Below are 15,315 nucleotides of genomic sequence, written 5' to 3' on the forward strand. Positions count from 1 at the left end.
CATATATACACAGCCAAATCCTAAAATAAACTTAATCCTGCTAAGATTTTCCTCCTCGTGGAGCACTGAAGTGGCTACATCAATGTTCAGGAAGAAAAACCAAACACACACAGAGAATTAAGCTTTGAAAAATAAATTTAAATTCTTATTTGAATTTCATTTGGCTCACTTTCTCCCTTCTAGCTACAGGGTGTATGTAGAACTATAGGAGATGCCTTTTCTTTCGCTCCTGCCTCCTGCCCCCACCCTCACCCCATTTTCAGTTCCAACCCACTTGTCTCCATGATTCTGAATAAAAGTACAGAAGAGTGACAGGGGAGAACAGAGGCACCCCCCACGGAGCAAACACACTCTGTCCAGAAGGCATCCTGGGAGACTTTTAACAATGTTTGGAAAGTCAAGTTCTCCAATCTTAGGAAGCTGGTCCAGAGTCTTACTAATGAGCTAACAATCTTGTCAACAAAAGCAACAAACCACCAAACATTTTTGTCAAATGTAGTGTTCAGCACATATACGTTGAGAGTATGCAGTGAAACAAAAGTGAATTTTGGAAAAAGGAAAATCAAATTTTGCTTACCACCTCTTCCAAATCTCAACGTGCCTCATTAGTACATTTTTCCAACAGGGGAGAGATCATTTGGTGAGAAATAGGAAATTTCTTCTGAGTTAGTTTGAAGGAAGGGGGATACTTAAAGACTTCAGGGGTGGTCTACTACATTCTTAACCATGTAGCTTTCTGAAGTCTAAAAAAAGTAGAAAAACATGTTGGAATTTAAACAAGAGTATTCATTCCAAAAAAATATTTAATGAGCATCTCTATGTGCCAGGAATTGTGCCAGCTGATGATGGATATAATATAGTGAGAAATAAGACAGTCTCTGCCCTGATGAGGATTAAGACATTAAGCAGATAATCACACGTACAATGTCAAGATGCAGGGTGCTGTGAGAACGCATAGTGGGGGAGCCTAAGGTAATCTGAGATTTAGGGAAGGCAGGGTCCTAAAGAGCGAGCAGCAGTTCTCAGACAGGTGAAAACAGGAGGAAGCACTTCAGTAGAGTCAAGGAATAATACAAGCTGGACATTCTAAATGCTCCAATTGAGAGAACGCACAGGAGTGGACAGAGACCGTCATCTCCCGACTCTTCGATCTCAGCTCCACGCTGGTTGCGCCTCTGAAACTGCTTTGTGGTACAGAAGCTCTTTGTACACAGTCCAAACTCATGACCTGGCTTATTTTAAAAAGCTTTCTGAAGCAAGGAGCTTTTTCTTCCATTGCTACAAACACCCTTCCTTTCCTCTCCTGTTTCCTTTCCCACCTCATCACGTCCTGTGTGTGTGGTGAGTGGATCCCACGTCCTGGAGCAGTGGTGCTCAGAGTCTGATGCACTTTGCAAAATGCAGATTCCTGGACTTCCACCTTTGGAGGCTCCGATTCAGCCACTTTGGGATGAGACTCAGAAATCCGTACATGAATCACATGCACTTTCTGCCAAGTGATTCTTCTGAAAGTTTTAGCTAGTCTGGTCTTTCTGCAATTAATCTGAAAAGGAGAATATTCAAAACCAGCAGGATAACATTGAGGATAGATAGCTGATGCTTTAGAAGGTACTAGCAAAGACCTCGCCTTGTATGTATGCTTCTTCTGCAGGTTTCCACTGGTCTCTATGAACAAAGGGATTTTTCAATCCCTAGGGGAGTGAAAGGAGAGAGAACTTTAAGGAGCCCTGTGCGGCCTCAGGGTGAAATGAAAAATTCCAGGGAATAAAGCTTCAGAAGTGGCTTAACTTAGCTGGATATGTTCTTTGGTTCCATAACAGCATTATAAAAGAAATGTTTTATGAAATTAGCACTTTATGAAATAATTCCACTGTTTTGAAAATCTTCATACCCCTCATAACTACCATAAATTTTATTCATAATTAATATGAAACATTTGCTATAAACTGTTTAACATCTTTATAACCAATTGTTCTTATTTCTAGGGAAACATATCAGTTCCCTAATTTGGGTCATTTTTCCCTCCTCTGTACCCAAGAGAAGTTTTGGAAACCAATGTCCTGAACTCCACTTTGCACAGGCTCCTTCAAATTCTCACATTAACTTTTCATTTGGGTCCAGTAAGAGGCTTTTTTTTCTCAGCCTATAAATCTGTCAGTGAAGAACGGGATCCTCCTGGATCACTCTGCAGTTGGTAGGCTTTCCCAGGCAATCGTCACCAACTCCAGTCCATCAAAGAGTCACAAATTTTCTCCCTTGATGTCTCTCCTAAGTCCTCCCTTCCCACCTGGCCATCCGCATCACACCACTAATCTTCATCTGCAGCGGGAGGAGTGGTTGGGCAGTCCTAGGGATACTGGCCAATTAATCACCCAGCGGGGCTCCCAAGGACGGAGCAGCTAGTTATGTCAGGGGGCCTGCCTTTGCCTCCCAGACATCTCCCCCACCCATTTCTTTTTTAATCATTAAAAAGGATTTTTCCAGTAATTCATATAACCTGGAATATAAATAGCTACAGAGCAAGTGATAAGGCACAGGTTTTCTTCCAGATGTTGGCTCAGTGACAAAGACAAGCCTTTCTGATTCAGCTTTACTGAGAAAGGTGCCAGCAGTGCTGATTTTAGGCTTTGCTCTTTTTTTAAAGAGCATTTTGATAAATTATATTCTTCCATCAGCTGTGTATAAGAGTATCCTTTAGTACATCCCATTGCCAATTAGGCAGCGCTTTAAAAAAAAGTTTTCGGTGCCCCAGAAAGGGGCTGGTGTTGCATATCAAAAGCACGGACTTCCTCCGCTTGGACTCGTGGGTCCCCAGAAGCTCTGCCTTGAGATGCAGGAGTTCTGTAACTAAAGTATGCTTTCCATAGGTATTCGAGGGGCTTCAAAATGGAGTAGCGAGTGGGCTCCAAAGCCAGATTGCTGGCCCCATCTCTACCTCTCACTGGCTATGTCTCCTTAGGCAGGCTATATAACCATTCTGTGCCTCGATTTCCTCATAATTAAATAGAAATAACAGTACCTTCCTCTTGGGAGGTGGTGAGGATTACATTTCTTTAAAACAGTGTCTGGCACATGGTGAGTATTCAACAAATGTTAGCTATTATCATTATGAGCTCTCACAAGAATGCAGAACAAGGCAGGTAGGCTTCATGGAGGAAAAGGGAACAAACCCAGACTCAACAGTCACTAACTCTGTCTGATAAAGATTCTTCCCTAGAATATGATTCACCACAGAAATCCCTAGAAAGGTGGCCTGCCTGAAATCATTTTTAGATTTAATGAAGAAAAGCAATCTAGCCCAAATCAGATGAGCTGGGTGACTGTGAGATCCAGCCCTGGGGCACTGTTTAGATTTTTGGTTCTGGTGTCATGCTGAGCTGAAAAAAAATTTTGGTTTAAATGAATTAATGAAAAATTCAGTCTCCCTCTCTACAACTGGTACTATAAGAGTTTCTGAAATATCTCAACTGAACAAGCTCTTTTCTTGTTCTTTCTTCTCTCCTTCAGAAAAAAAGAGTGTACATTTAATGTATATAGTTTTTCCCAAATCACTCTCAATGAGTCCCTGATTTGGCCTATCTCTCTATCCAGATTCAGCTTTTCTGTGAGGATTCCTGGCAAACGGCCCACCTTTCTGGGTCTGACTTTACTCTTGGATAAAATGTAATGGATTGGGCTGGCCATTCACTACTGGATCCATGTGGAATGACACAGTACCACGCTTTATGCATAATAAATAAATGGTATTTCTAAAACAATAAGGATGACTATATCTGTGATCTACAGCAAGACCCTCTAAGTTCCCTACTCTGCATTTTCATAATTAGCTAGTGATTTAGAACAACTCGATTTCCCACCATCATTGCCTTGTGCCTCAAGAAAATCCACCAACACTTCACTGCATCTTGGAGGAGAGGAGACGCTTGGGAGTCTGAATGGAATACTGTCAGGTGAAATGAGGCAACTTTCGAGTTGTGCAACATTCCCCTTCAAAATCTTGCTGATTATATAAACACTGAATAATTACACCAATTCATTCACTATACTCCATCAGAATGACAAAGCATTCGCACTGGCGCCCATTTCACTCTCCTAATGAAGTGGTTAAGACCATCCATCAAAAGACAAAAAGAACTCACTCAGCATAATGACAGGTGTACAACAATGGAAAATAAGATTTTTTTTTTTTATGTATGTGGACTGCTGCCAAAGATTAAAATCAGCCTGTGTTTAATATCATTTTCTTTCTTTGTGTTCCTCTGAGGTTTAGTATTGTCTTTAGGCAGAAAAATAAAAAAGTTGCTGCAAGAGATATCAAATTCCCAGGAGGATCTTTCTATAATTTCATATTATGTTGCTGAACATTTTCCACTGGGGTTTCTATCATTTTCTTTAGAAGGCAATGCCCTTCCCTTCAACAGTCCAGTGGGTAAATCTGTACAAGGGTAGTTCTCAAAAAATATTAATAAACTGAGCTGAGGAAGGAGTTTGTCTCAGACAATACCCCCCACAGCTGTACAGAACGTGATCTGCACCAACACAGAGAGTAATTCACAGGCAGCACTAGAGATAGGCAGGGATGCGCCTGCCTCTAAAATCAGGCACAAGCCTCAACAGTCTCCAGCAACTCAGATGGCCAAGAGCAAAGAGGGTTGTGTGTTTCAGTTGTAAGAAGGAATGTATTACGGGGCCTCTCCCACACAGCCTCTTCTCACACATTTCTAGTTTTGCCTTAGGCTACCTCTCAGAAACATTACTTGCCTCATTTTCCCCCTAGCACCCTAAAGAGCACTGTCTGGAAGATCCGAGCATAACACATCACGTGTCCGGAAGTGCTTTATCCAGCAGTCTCAACTGTAAGATATTCAGCCCAGAATCCAGTAAAAAAAAAAAAAAAAAAAAAAAGTGGGGGAGGGGCAAGTGCCCCCTAAAATAGATATTTCTAAGTCAAAGCACTAAAACTCAAAGACTTTATTTCAGGAAGATCCTTCAAAGTCTATCACACAGAATCAAGTCTCTCTTCTTTTTTTTTCCTCCTTTAGCCAGGAGATCTAATAGGCTTAGTTGTTTGGTTTTGAATCTATTACAGATTCAAAAGATCAAAATAGAAGGTACTAGGTTAAAAAGTGTTTCCCTACAAGCTCAAGTTTGCCCAGAGCTTCAGAATGTGACTTTATTTGGAAATAGGGTCTCAGCAGACATAATTAATTATAATGAGGTCATATCAGATTAGGGTGGGCCCTAATCCAATGACTGATGTCCTCTAAGAACAGAAAACAGACACAGGGAGAACATACCATGTGACTAGGGAGGCAGATATTAGAGTGATAAACCAAGATAAGGCAGATATTGGAGTCTACACGCCACAGAACACCAAGGACTGTAGCAACCACCAGGAGAGTTAAGAGAGAGGCATGGAACAGGGCTCTCCAGAGCTTCGGGAAGCATGAAAGAATGTTTCTGTTATAAGCCACCTAGTTTGTAATTCTTCGTTTGTTACAGCAGCTCTAGGAAACTAATATGAAAGGGTACTTAGAAACAACTGAAGGAGAGTTAGAAAGAAACAACCTACAACAGGATACCAGGAGAGGAAAGCAAATGTATATGGTTTCTAAAAAACATATGAATTAAACAAACCATAGCTGGGACCTTTTTGTGTGGTGGCAAACAACAGGTACTGTCCAATAGGACACTGAAGGCATAACGACATAATCCAACTGGTTTTTGAAAGTTGGATTCTGTTCAAGGTGTTCAAACAAGGCCTCACTGCGAGGCCTCGCCCCACGGTCCTAAAAAGGAAATGTATTTATTTGTCCTTTGGATTGCATTAAACATTCTCTTTTATATTTAGTATCTCAACATGGCAGTGTATTCTTTTGTTACTAAATGCTTGGGCCAAACATTTCACATTTTCTGTTCTGGGAATGCTGGTCAAACCATACAGCTTTTCCATGGTTTGTGTACAGAGTTTTCTACACTTAATATTTGTACCTTTCTATAGCAACTGTGCGTGCGTGCGTGCACACACACACCCCTCTTAAAAACACAACAGAAGACTCCTCTGTGAGAACTCTAACATACTGACACACAGGCAATATAACTTTTTCACACAAGAACTAGAAAATCTTATTTTGAAGAATAAACTGCGAAGCTGAGCTTCGAATGATTATATCTTGTCTTCAAATCACTTAGAAACTATGCCTCACTCTACCCACCCACCCCCACCTATTATGAAATAGAAAATAAAAAAGCTAAGTTAAAAATGTTTAAATACAGACAGCCCAAATAAAAATGGTCCACAACAGCTCTGATTCAATCTTTGATTCTTCACCTGAATACCATGTACTGAAATCATTTTACTGAGTTTTTTGTTTTGTTTTTAATTGAAACTTATATTGGGGAATTCTCTTGTTCCACTTGGGGAGGACTTCTTTTATTTACCCTGAGAAATCTCTTTGCCTTTATTTCAAGTCTCTTTGGCTTGAGAAACCCTACGTCTCCTCAAATCATCTTTGAAAATGAGATGTGCACAATTTTATGTAACTACTTTTTAAACGATCTTTCAAAGGCTCAATATTATTTTTGTTCCCATGTCATTATTTCTCAGATAGCTCCAATATCCTGGTTTAGACACACTTAGGCACAGGTTCCCTGTCTCTTGCCTGGCCATCAGGTTTCAGGTGTCACTGTGTTAAACAGCATAGATTTTGCAGAAAGCCTGCCCCTCGTCCTTGCCTAATGAAAGGGTGTGGATGTGGAAAGGCAGGCCCCACCCACAGGTGGGCAAACCTCAGAATCACAATTCCATCTGCACCATAAGCGGAGCCCAAACCCCCATTCCACAGAGAGACTTAAATCACTTCCCTTCACCCTGGCTTCAAAAGAGCTCCAATTTGCCCTTTGCCCCCTGCCAATTCAGGGGAGGAGGGAGAGCTGAGGGTCACATGGTAGGCACAAGGAGGGTGGCCCAGCCCCTAAGCCAGTCCCTACTGCTGTCACTCACTCCTCTAGGCATGGAGCCAAAGTGCAGAGGGTCAACAAACTTGCCGGTTAAGGCTCTACATGTCTCCTCTGCTTTAGCCCTGTCAGCATTTTAGGATTTAGGACTGGGGGCTGCGTTCCAGAAGTAATAAAAACGACCATTTGCAGAAGCACGTGGCTTAGCTTTATGGCCTTGCAGCCTCTCTTCAGACTGTGCTGGGAGACCAAGGCAGACAGTGTCTCATCACTGAGGGCCTCCTTGTCCAAAGTGTTCAAGACAACGGGGAAGGTCGGCCAGAACCAGGACAAATGATGGATTTGCTGTCACCCCCACTGTCATCCAGAATTAAGGCAGAAACTATTGGAAGGGGTTTCTATTTCTTCCTTAGTTATATGATACCATTGCCTTAGGCTTTTCTTTCTTTTCTTTCCTTTCTTTTTTTAAAACCTTGATCCTCTTACAAACCAAACATAAAATAAAGTCTCAAAACCTCTCCATATAAGGAGTTTCCAGACAGACTGATTCTACACATTGTTTCTTGGGCTCAATAGAAAAAGTCATTTTAGGATACTTTCAAGCTTTCTGAGTCATGCATTTGGGAAAGGGGGGGTGGAGGACAAGGCTGGGGGGTGGGAACTGAGACGGTGGCTCACACAGAAAAAGTCCTAACCTTTCCAAGCTCCAGGCTGGCCATGAGTGAGAAAGGTCACTCTGGCTACTGGTCCCTGCTTGATGCATTACAGATTTCAAATTCGGCCCAAAGGCAGGGCTGGTCTGTCAGAAAAATGCCAGACACAAAGGCTCTGAATTCCGGTCTTCTCATCTATGTTTAACTGGGCATCAAAGGCCATTAAAAACCTGCTTTACAAATTAAAGTCTTGTGGCTATCAATTCCTGTTCAAGGACCTCCAGCCGCTTAAATCCTGGAACACTAGGTGACAACTGTCCAGCCCTGCCTGCCGTGATCTGAGGTGTGTCATGGTGCTGTGGACAGATCAAAGGCAGAAAAGAGGAAAAGATGGGGAGAGACAAACACAAGAGGGCAGGAGAAGAGCGACCTGCAGGAACAAAGTGTGGAGAGGTACATGGTGCAGGGGAAGCCCTGGTGTGCAGGGTGCTCCACCCTGCCCTGGCCCAGGTGATGCTCCAGAAGACACGGACACCAGGAAAAGCACGTGTGGTCATGCCGCATGTGTGACGCGGCGGACATCGCCAGTAACCGAGAGGTGCAGAAGGTGGGTGGGCGTCAGTGTACTCTCCCCACCCTCAGGAACCGCTGCCCAGAGTTGGCTTATTGTGTGGTCGTCCTTTCAGTCACAAGGACCCATTCTCTGAGACTGGGACTGAGACAAAAAGGGGACAGAAAATGATGGACACTACAAACCAACCCGGGCCCACGTAGGTCTTGCTTGGCTCTTTATTCCCCAAGGTGGTCTAAAGTTGGTGGCAGTTTCATTCATTTGTGTAGGAGTAATGTGATTGCTTCCATAAGCACAATTTTACCTCTTTTCAGATGCACTCTTCTTACTTGAAAATTATTGGCTATGCGTAAATCTCCTCTTTAACATGTTTTTCCTGTTATTTGTGTCCCTGTCTCTGCCACAAGCTTAATATAGAAAGGCTCTATTTTCCATTCCTGTTTCTCTACAAAGAAATATGTAAGCCATATTTAATAATTCCCAAGAATATGTAATAGTTTTTTCTCCATTTTGGGCACCTCTTAGAAAAGCTCTATACCAGTGTTCTTTGAAATGTGGTGCTCAATACTTTAGGGTGGCATGAAATTAAATGATAAGTAACATCCATTATTTTTTAATAAAATAGAATAAATTGGAAGAGAAAATATAATGTGTTACAAGATAGTAAGAACAGGTATTGTTTTGTGAGACTTTTGTTTCAATATTATACATATGCATGGGTTATATTTTTTTATACTGCAGTTAAGGTAAAAGAAGTTTATAAAACATTCCTATACTAAATATCTCTGAATATAAGTTTATCCATAGGTTAAACAACAAAATCCCCTGAACTGGGACCTTATATACTAGTGTACTGGATGCAGATCTGCTGAGCTAAAGTCTCCGTTCTAAAATCACCTCTACCACTGATGGCATGAAAACTTGATGATAATTACAAACTTCAATTTTTATACAGGAAAAAAAATATATGGTTAAAGTATATACAAGCTTTGTTCATATTCTCTGTGACATACCTCTACTTTCATTTTGTGATCTCCAAAGGAATTAAACTGCCTTTCTTACACTCAAATGCAGTACTTTTCAAGGACTTACATCATGATAACTTATTATTCAAAAAATGACAGGACCAGGATGACATCAGATGCATCTGATCCAAGGGTGTGACCCAGAAGGAGCCTTGATCCGCCTCAACATTGGCCAGACACCACAAGAGACTAACCCCTCACCTTGTGGGGCTCAAAACACATCAGAATGCCAAACTGCAAATAAAGAATAAACATCCAGCACTGGAAGAAAAATCAGACTTCAAAAAGTTTGGTGACTTGCCCAAGGTTAAGTACAAAATGTATTAGCAGAGCAGCCAGAATGGCAACCCAGGCTTCCAAGTCCCCTCCAGTGTGATTCACTTTGCTACAGATTTAATATGGAGGCACAGACTGATCCTAGAGGTTACCATAGCTGGAGATAAGAGATTAGCAAATTTTAGCCTCTATTGGCTGTTTTTTGTATTTACTCTAACCTCCTTAACTCGAACTGACATCTGTGGCTTTTTGTGCCATGTTATTATTCCACTACATACTAGTTAGAGGTTTCTGAGGTTAGTATTCGTAAAAGCTTTCCAATCTCTGACTCAAATGAGCTCTAGTTTCCCCAATACATATAACTTATTACTGAATCCCATTTCCATGAGAAATACAAAAGCGATAATGATTCATGTCTCCAATGCTAAACTTACCGGTTTGGGAAATGCTTATGCTTTATTCTGCCTGTAAAATAATATATACCCACTATATAAAATGTAAAACAAAACAAAACAAAAAGAAAAAAGAAAAAGAGTAGGAAGAAAATTAAAATAATTTGTTGGCTTAGTCATGTCTCATTAAAATATGGGTGTATTTTGGTACAAAAAGTGACTAACCTGAAAAATACCTTCATATACCCCACCCTTTTCATTGACTATTACATATTAGTAAAGATTCTTTAAATATATGCTTTATAATGTGGCCCCAATATTGCATTCTATTGATGAATTACACCATTTACTATTATCGAAAACTTTGTGGGTTTTTTTCCAGCTTTCCATATATATAAATAATGTGGCAATAAGCATCTTTTTACATAGTCGTTCGCGAATATTTCTGCTTATTTCCATAGAATAAATTCCCAGTAAGGAATTACTAGGTCGAAGTGTGCGAGCATTGTTAAGGCTCTTGATAATATATTGAAAAATTCCATTCCAGAAAGGTTGTTTATATCCTTTTTGGTTAAGGCTCTAGAACATAAAAATATGAAGGTGCCAGTAATGAGTAGCACAATTTTTTTTTTTAGGTGAGGCAACCCTTGGTTGACCTCACAGATTGCAAGGACCTTGTCAGTTTACAATCCCTTATTTTTTCTTTTTTAAAAATTTTTTATGCCTACAGTACCTGGTCTTCCTAGGTGGAAGTACTTCCCATCCAAGTACTAACCAGGCCCGACTGCTTAGCTTCCAAGATCAGATGGGATCGGGCTTGTTCAGGGTAGCATGGCCATAGACAAGCAGTATAATTTTTAAAGCCTTACTTATATGTTAAAAATTGTATCTTGTTTGTTTATATTCCTTAAATGATTGGCTGAACATTTTAATATGGTTTAGTTTATTGGCCATTTTTTATCTCTCACTCTCTCCCGGATTCCTCTCTGCCCCAGCTGTGTATATGCATGTGTGTGTATGTGTGTGTGTGTGTAAATTAAATGTTCACATCTGTACCCATTTCTCTATTCAAATGTTAGAGTTTTATCAATTTATTTGTAAGAGTTCTTTATATAATAAAGATATTAAACTTTTGACTGGGGCAAATACTTTGGGAATTTCTTTTAATTATATAACAATGTAAAGTGACAAGATGCATTGGATTTTACTTTGTCACCAAGCATAGCAATAACTCATGCCACCTGCTGGTTACATACAAAACAAAACAAAATAGATGGTAAATCTTCATACTTCCAAGATAGGAAACAGAGTTAATACCTTTTCCACGCTGATTAAAGTGTTAAAAACAAAAAAAGAATGGATGATTGAAGTTACTTATAACATTTCATACACGGGATCCTATGACTAAGCAGCTTTGTTCGCATTTAAATATTCTTAAGGCTACTTCACTAAATAGATAAAAAGGCTTTGACTCTTATTACACATTATTAAGAAAAAGCGAAGTTTAGTTCTGAATCATCTCAAAGCCATTTCTGGGGTCAATTTTGTACATAGGTATGTGTGCCTTGTTGTAAGGAATCATTGAGAATTGAAAACCCAAATTTAACAATCAGATGAACGCAGAGAGGTGAGCTTATTATTTATTTTTACAAAAGGCATTTTTTTTTTTAAAGAAAGAGCCATCTTCAAACCAGAGTTCTCTTATATACTAATATGCTCTAGTTGTAGATCATTTAAAATCAAGCCAGGCTTGATTTGGCCAGGTAAATTAAGGGAAGCTGCTGCCACTTAATTTAGTGAAAATGGTTCTGACCAGTTGAAGATGAGAAGGTTTTAATGTAATTTGACTGGAAAATATGGCTTAATGTGTGGCTTACATAGTAAACTGACCTAGGAAATACAATCTACTCAAAGGTTCTACACAAACAGGCTGTCAAAATGATCAACTAAGAATAGCAACAGGGCCAACAGGTCATTGATTTCACTCATATTCATGGAGGTCAACAGCCAAGCTACAGCATCTATCACCGATTGGTCTGCCATCCCTAAGAAGATAAATGAAATAAGCTGCTTTGTAAAACGCCGTCCTAATGAATGAACTGAACTGACTTATGGTACTGTGAATTATTACTCAGCCGTTGAGAGTTCTGATGTAAACAAAAATGTCAATCACTCCAAAAACCCTGCTGATTTGTGTGCCAGAAACACAATGAAAGCACTCAATCCATTGGGTGGAAGAAGATGCAGAAATTTCAGTCTCTCTACAACTTGTAATGACCAAATGTAAAACACTGAAAATCGAGTTCATAAAATTTTAATAAAATAAAGTTTTAAGTTGTCCTTAAGAAAAAGAAGACTCCCATATCTATTCACTCAGCAACCTCTGGACACAATTTTCCTTGTAGGCTGACTTGGACTCAGTTGACAAAATTTACAAGTTTATAGTTTAAAGGGAGAAAGCAAAACAAATCAAGAACAGATTCTAATTGGAAGGGAAGAGAAGGGCTGGCCAACAGTCAAGTAGAACAAAAGACTAAGCCAAGTCTGATTTGGTGCAGGATCTGAGAGAGGGGAGGGGTAAAACGATTACATTTCCCAGGGAGAAGCAACTGAGAATTTCTCCCTTTTCCTACCATCTAAGTATGAGGTCTTGGGAGGTGGGGGGAAGGTGGAGGACATATTTTAAATTATCCCAGAGAAATAAACCCACAGAAGAGGATAGGCCCTGGATGACAATGCCACACTGAGAGCTTGGAGAGGACAACTTGAGGCACTGGGAAGATGACTCAACTGTCCCATTAGCTGCCCAGGTAAAGAGCATGTGGCCATCTACAGACAGCAATTTCAGCCTCCAAAAGCAATTGCTAAATTCTTATTTGTAATATGTTTCCTATGAATTCCATTTATGTTCAGGTAATTTGTGGTAAGAGAGCTCTTTTATTTCAGATAATCCGAGGAGTGCTGGGAGTGGAGGTGGAGGAAACAATGGCACAGTTCCATAAATTCAGGAGAGGAATTTGTGGAAACTCAGAGAGCACATGCACACAGGTGAATCTAATGCAGCAACTAGCACTATAAATAGCAGATGTTCAGCACAAGTCGGTGCCTTCTCTTCATTCCACTTGAAGGCAACAGGACAGGTGCTTAGGATTGTCTAGTCCTTTCTAGACACTCGCATAGAGCTTGGCACATGCAGGTTTTCTCCCCACCAAACGACGGAACACACTGACCTTGAAGATTTGCAACTCAGGACTTTGAGTCAAATCCAGTTCTGTTACACCTCAAAACTAAGTGTGATTGGGAATCTTATTTCTAAAATATCATTCTGATAAGCAATAATCAGCTAGGTAATAGACCTGAAATGTCAGAGGAGAAATGAGAAACAGCTCACCAGCTACCTTTCAAGGCAACACCAAAATAAAAAAAGGAAAGGCCCTGAGGCAACCTCGATAGAAAAGTATCACTTGGCAGGAGGGCCGGATTTGGATCGGATCCATCCTTCTTCAGGGGACAACTCTGTTCCAAAGAAACAGGATGCTAAGACAATTCTGGTGTCCAAATATAGACATCTGAGAACCATTATAAGTGTTTGAATATCTCCCAAGAAAAATCTGTGGAGACTTTTAAAATTCTCTCAGCGTTTTGGCAAAATTCAAAAATATTGAAAAGTCCAGAGTCTGTCTAATCAGGGACCTTCAATCTTACAGGTCCGAGGTCTACTCCCCAGGGAGGGAATCTAGACTGACAAGTCAGTTCCCTTATCTGTGTCTGCAAGACACTGACAGAAATCGGAGAGAAAAAGGAAAAAAAGGAAGCTGCTACTTTTACTCACTGGAGTAATAATAATAATAAAATAATAATAATAATAATAATAATAATAATAATAATAATAATAGAACACTAGCCTATTTTCTGAAAGAAGAGAACTTTTGGAGATGAAAAACAGCCAGTAGGTAGCAGATGCAACTCTATGAGGTGTGGGCACTATTGCTAGTTAACTCCATCATAGAGATAAACAGGCTCAGAGCAATTCGGTTCACACAGCTAAGTAAAAACCAGAGCTGGTATCTGAACCCAGCTTTTTTGTGGCAGAGTTACTGGTAGATTGCTCCAAAGGAGTAAAGGGCTCCTTTTCCCCAAGTATGATCATGATTTTCTATGTTTATTTTATTTTATTTTATTTCCAGGAGTAAGACATGATTGATAAAAATTATGTTCTTCCATGGACTCAGCTCTGGGCTCAAAACATCTTCAACATCAGGCCTCTCTCCCTAATTATTATTATTATTATTATTATTATTATTATTATTATTATTGTTTTCATATGGGAAGGGAACTAAGAGCTACCCTGAGATGTAAGGAATGAGACTTTAAGACATATTCGATCAATGCCATCAGGAAAAAGAAAAACGTTTCAGAGATCGATGGGGCTAGCTGTCTGCATGCCCCTTCTACCCAGTGGTGATCACAGTCTTAGCTTTCCTTTTTTAGGGACATTTTCTTCAGCAGGGCCCAGGCCATTGTGGGCTTTGAGAATAATGACAGTCTGCTTTTGTAAGAAAAGGAGCGGATTTCCCAGGCATGCTTTGTGTCCCAGACTCTTTCACTAATTGATAAAGTGGTGCTACAGAGCACATTTCCATTCAAACAGCACATGTCTGCTTCTATGTTCTCAAGTTTTTCTCGTTTTTTTTTTCTTTTTAAAAATTTCTCCTCTGAAGTAAGACAACAGTTCTTGTTAATGAAATGAAGTAAAACCAGATTCTTCCTAATGAAAACGAAAATGTCAGTAGGACTTCTCTCTTCATGCTAATCCCCTGTTTGACATGCAATGACATCATTCCACAGAAGCTGGGGACGAATGTAATGTCGGCTGTAATCACAGGCTTAATATGCAGGATAAGGGAAGTGGCTGTGAGGTACCAGCAAGCCCTTCCCACTGGGCCCTCTGAGAATACAATCGGACCCACTCAAGCAGTGGTGGAGTCTTGCTGTGACAATACTAAAGGAAGCAGAAATCAAAGCACTACCTTGGCCATGGATTCAGGCTTGATCTTCTGATGCAAACATTATATCCTACCAAATGACCATCTAAATTAAATTGCATTTTTTTCTTATTCAACCAAGTCGAACTGTAGTGTCACACAAGATAACACATATACACTTGAAACTCTTAATCGCAAACATACAGAAACTAAAGGTAAAAAAGAAAGCTGTAAATTAATCAAATGACACTAAGGATGAATGTGGCACTTCTTTTGGCAGAGCTAGAAGTTTGGAGAAGGGATTTTCTACCATACCATAAAGAAGAGAGGGATTTACATGAACTTTTAAAATGTGTAAAGTCCTGATTAGCTAAAGACAAATGGAAATTTTTTCCTCTGGGGAACTTCAAGTATAGGAAACTGATAATGCTATAAAGAAACCATAAACTTGAACAA

At 40.0% G+C, this 15,315-nt stretch overlaps 1 protein-coding gene and 1 pseudogene across 1 annotated transcript in view; both read right to left on the minus strand.

Annotated features, from left to right (window-relative positions):
• MAP1B (microtubule associated protein 1B) overlaps positions 1–15,315 on the minus strand; it is an 89,293-nt gene that overhangs the window by 50,425 nt on the left and 23,553 nt on the right. The gene's annotated exons all lie outside the window — the stretch shown is intronic.
• Positions 10,596–10,717, minus strand: LOC118607056 (annotated as a pseudogene).

Source organism: Rousettus aegyptiacus, unplaced genomic scaffold, assembly GCF_014176215.1.
Source record: "Rousettus aegyptiacus isolate mRouAeg1 unplaced genomic scaffold, mRouAeg1.p scaffold_m13_p_8, whole genome shotgun sequence".
NCBI classification, from domain to species: Eukaryota; Metazoa; Chordata; class Mammalia; order Chiroptera; family Pteropodidae; genus Rousettus; species Rousettus aegyptiacus.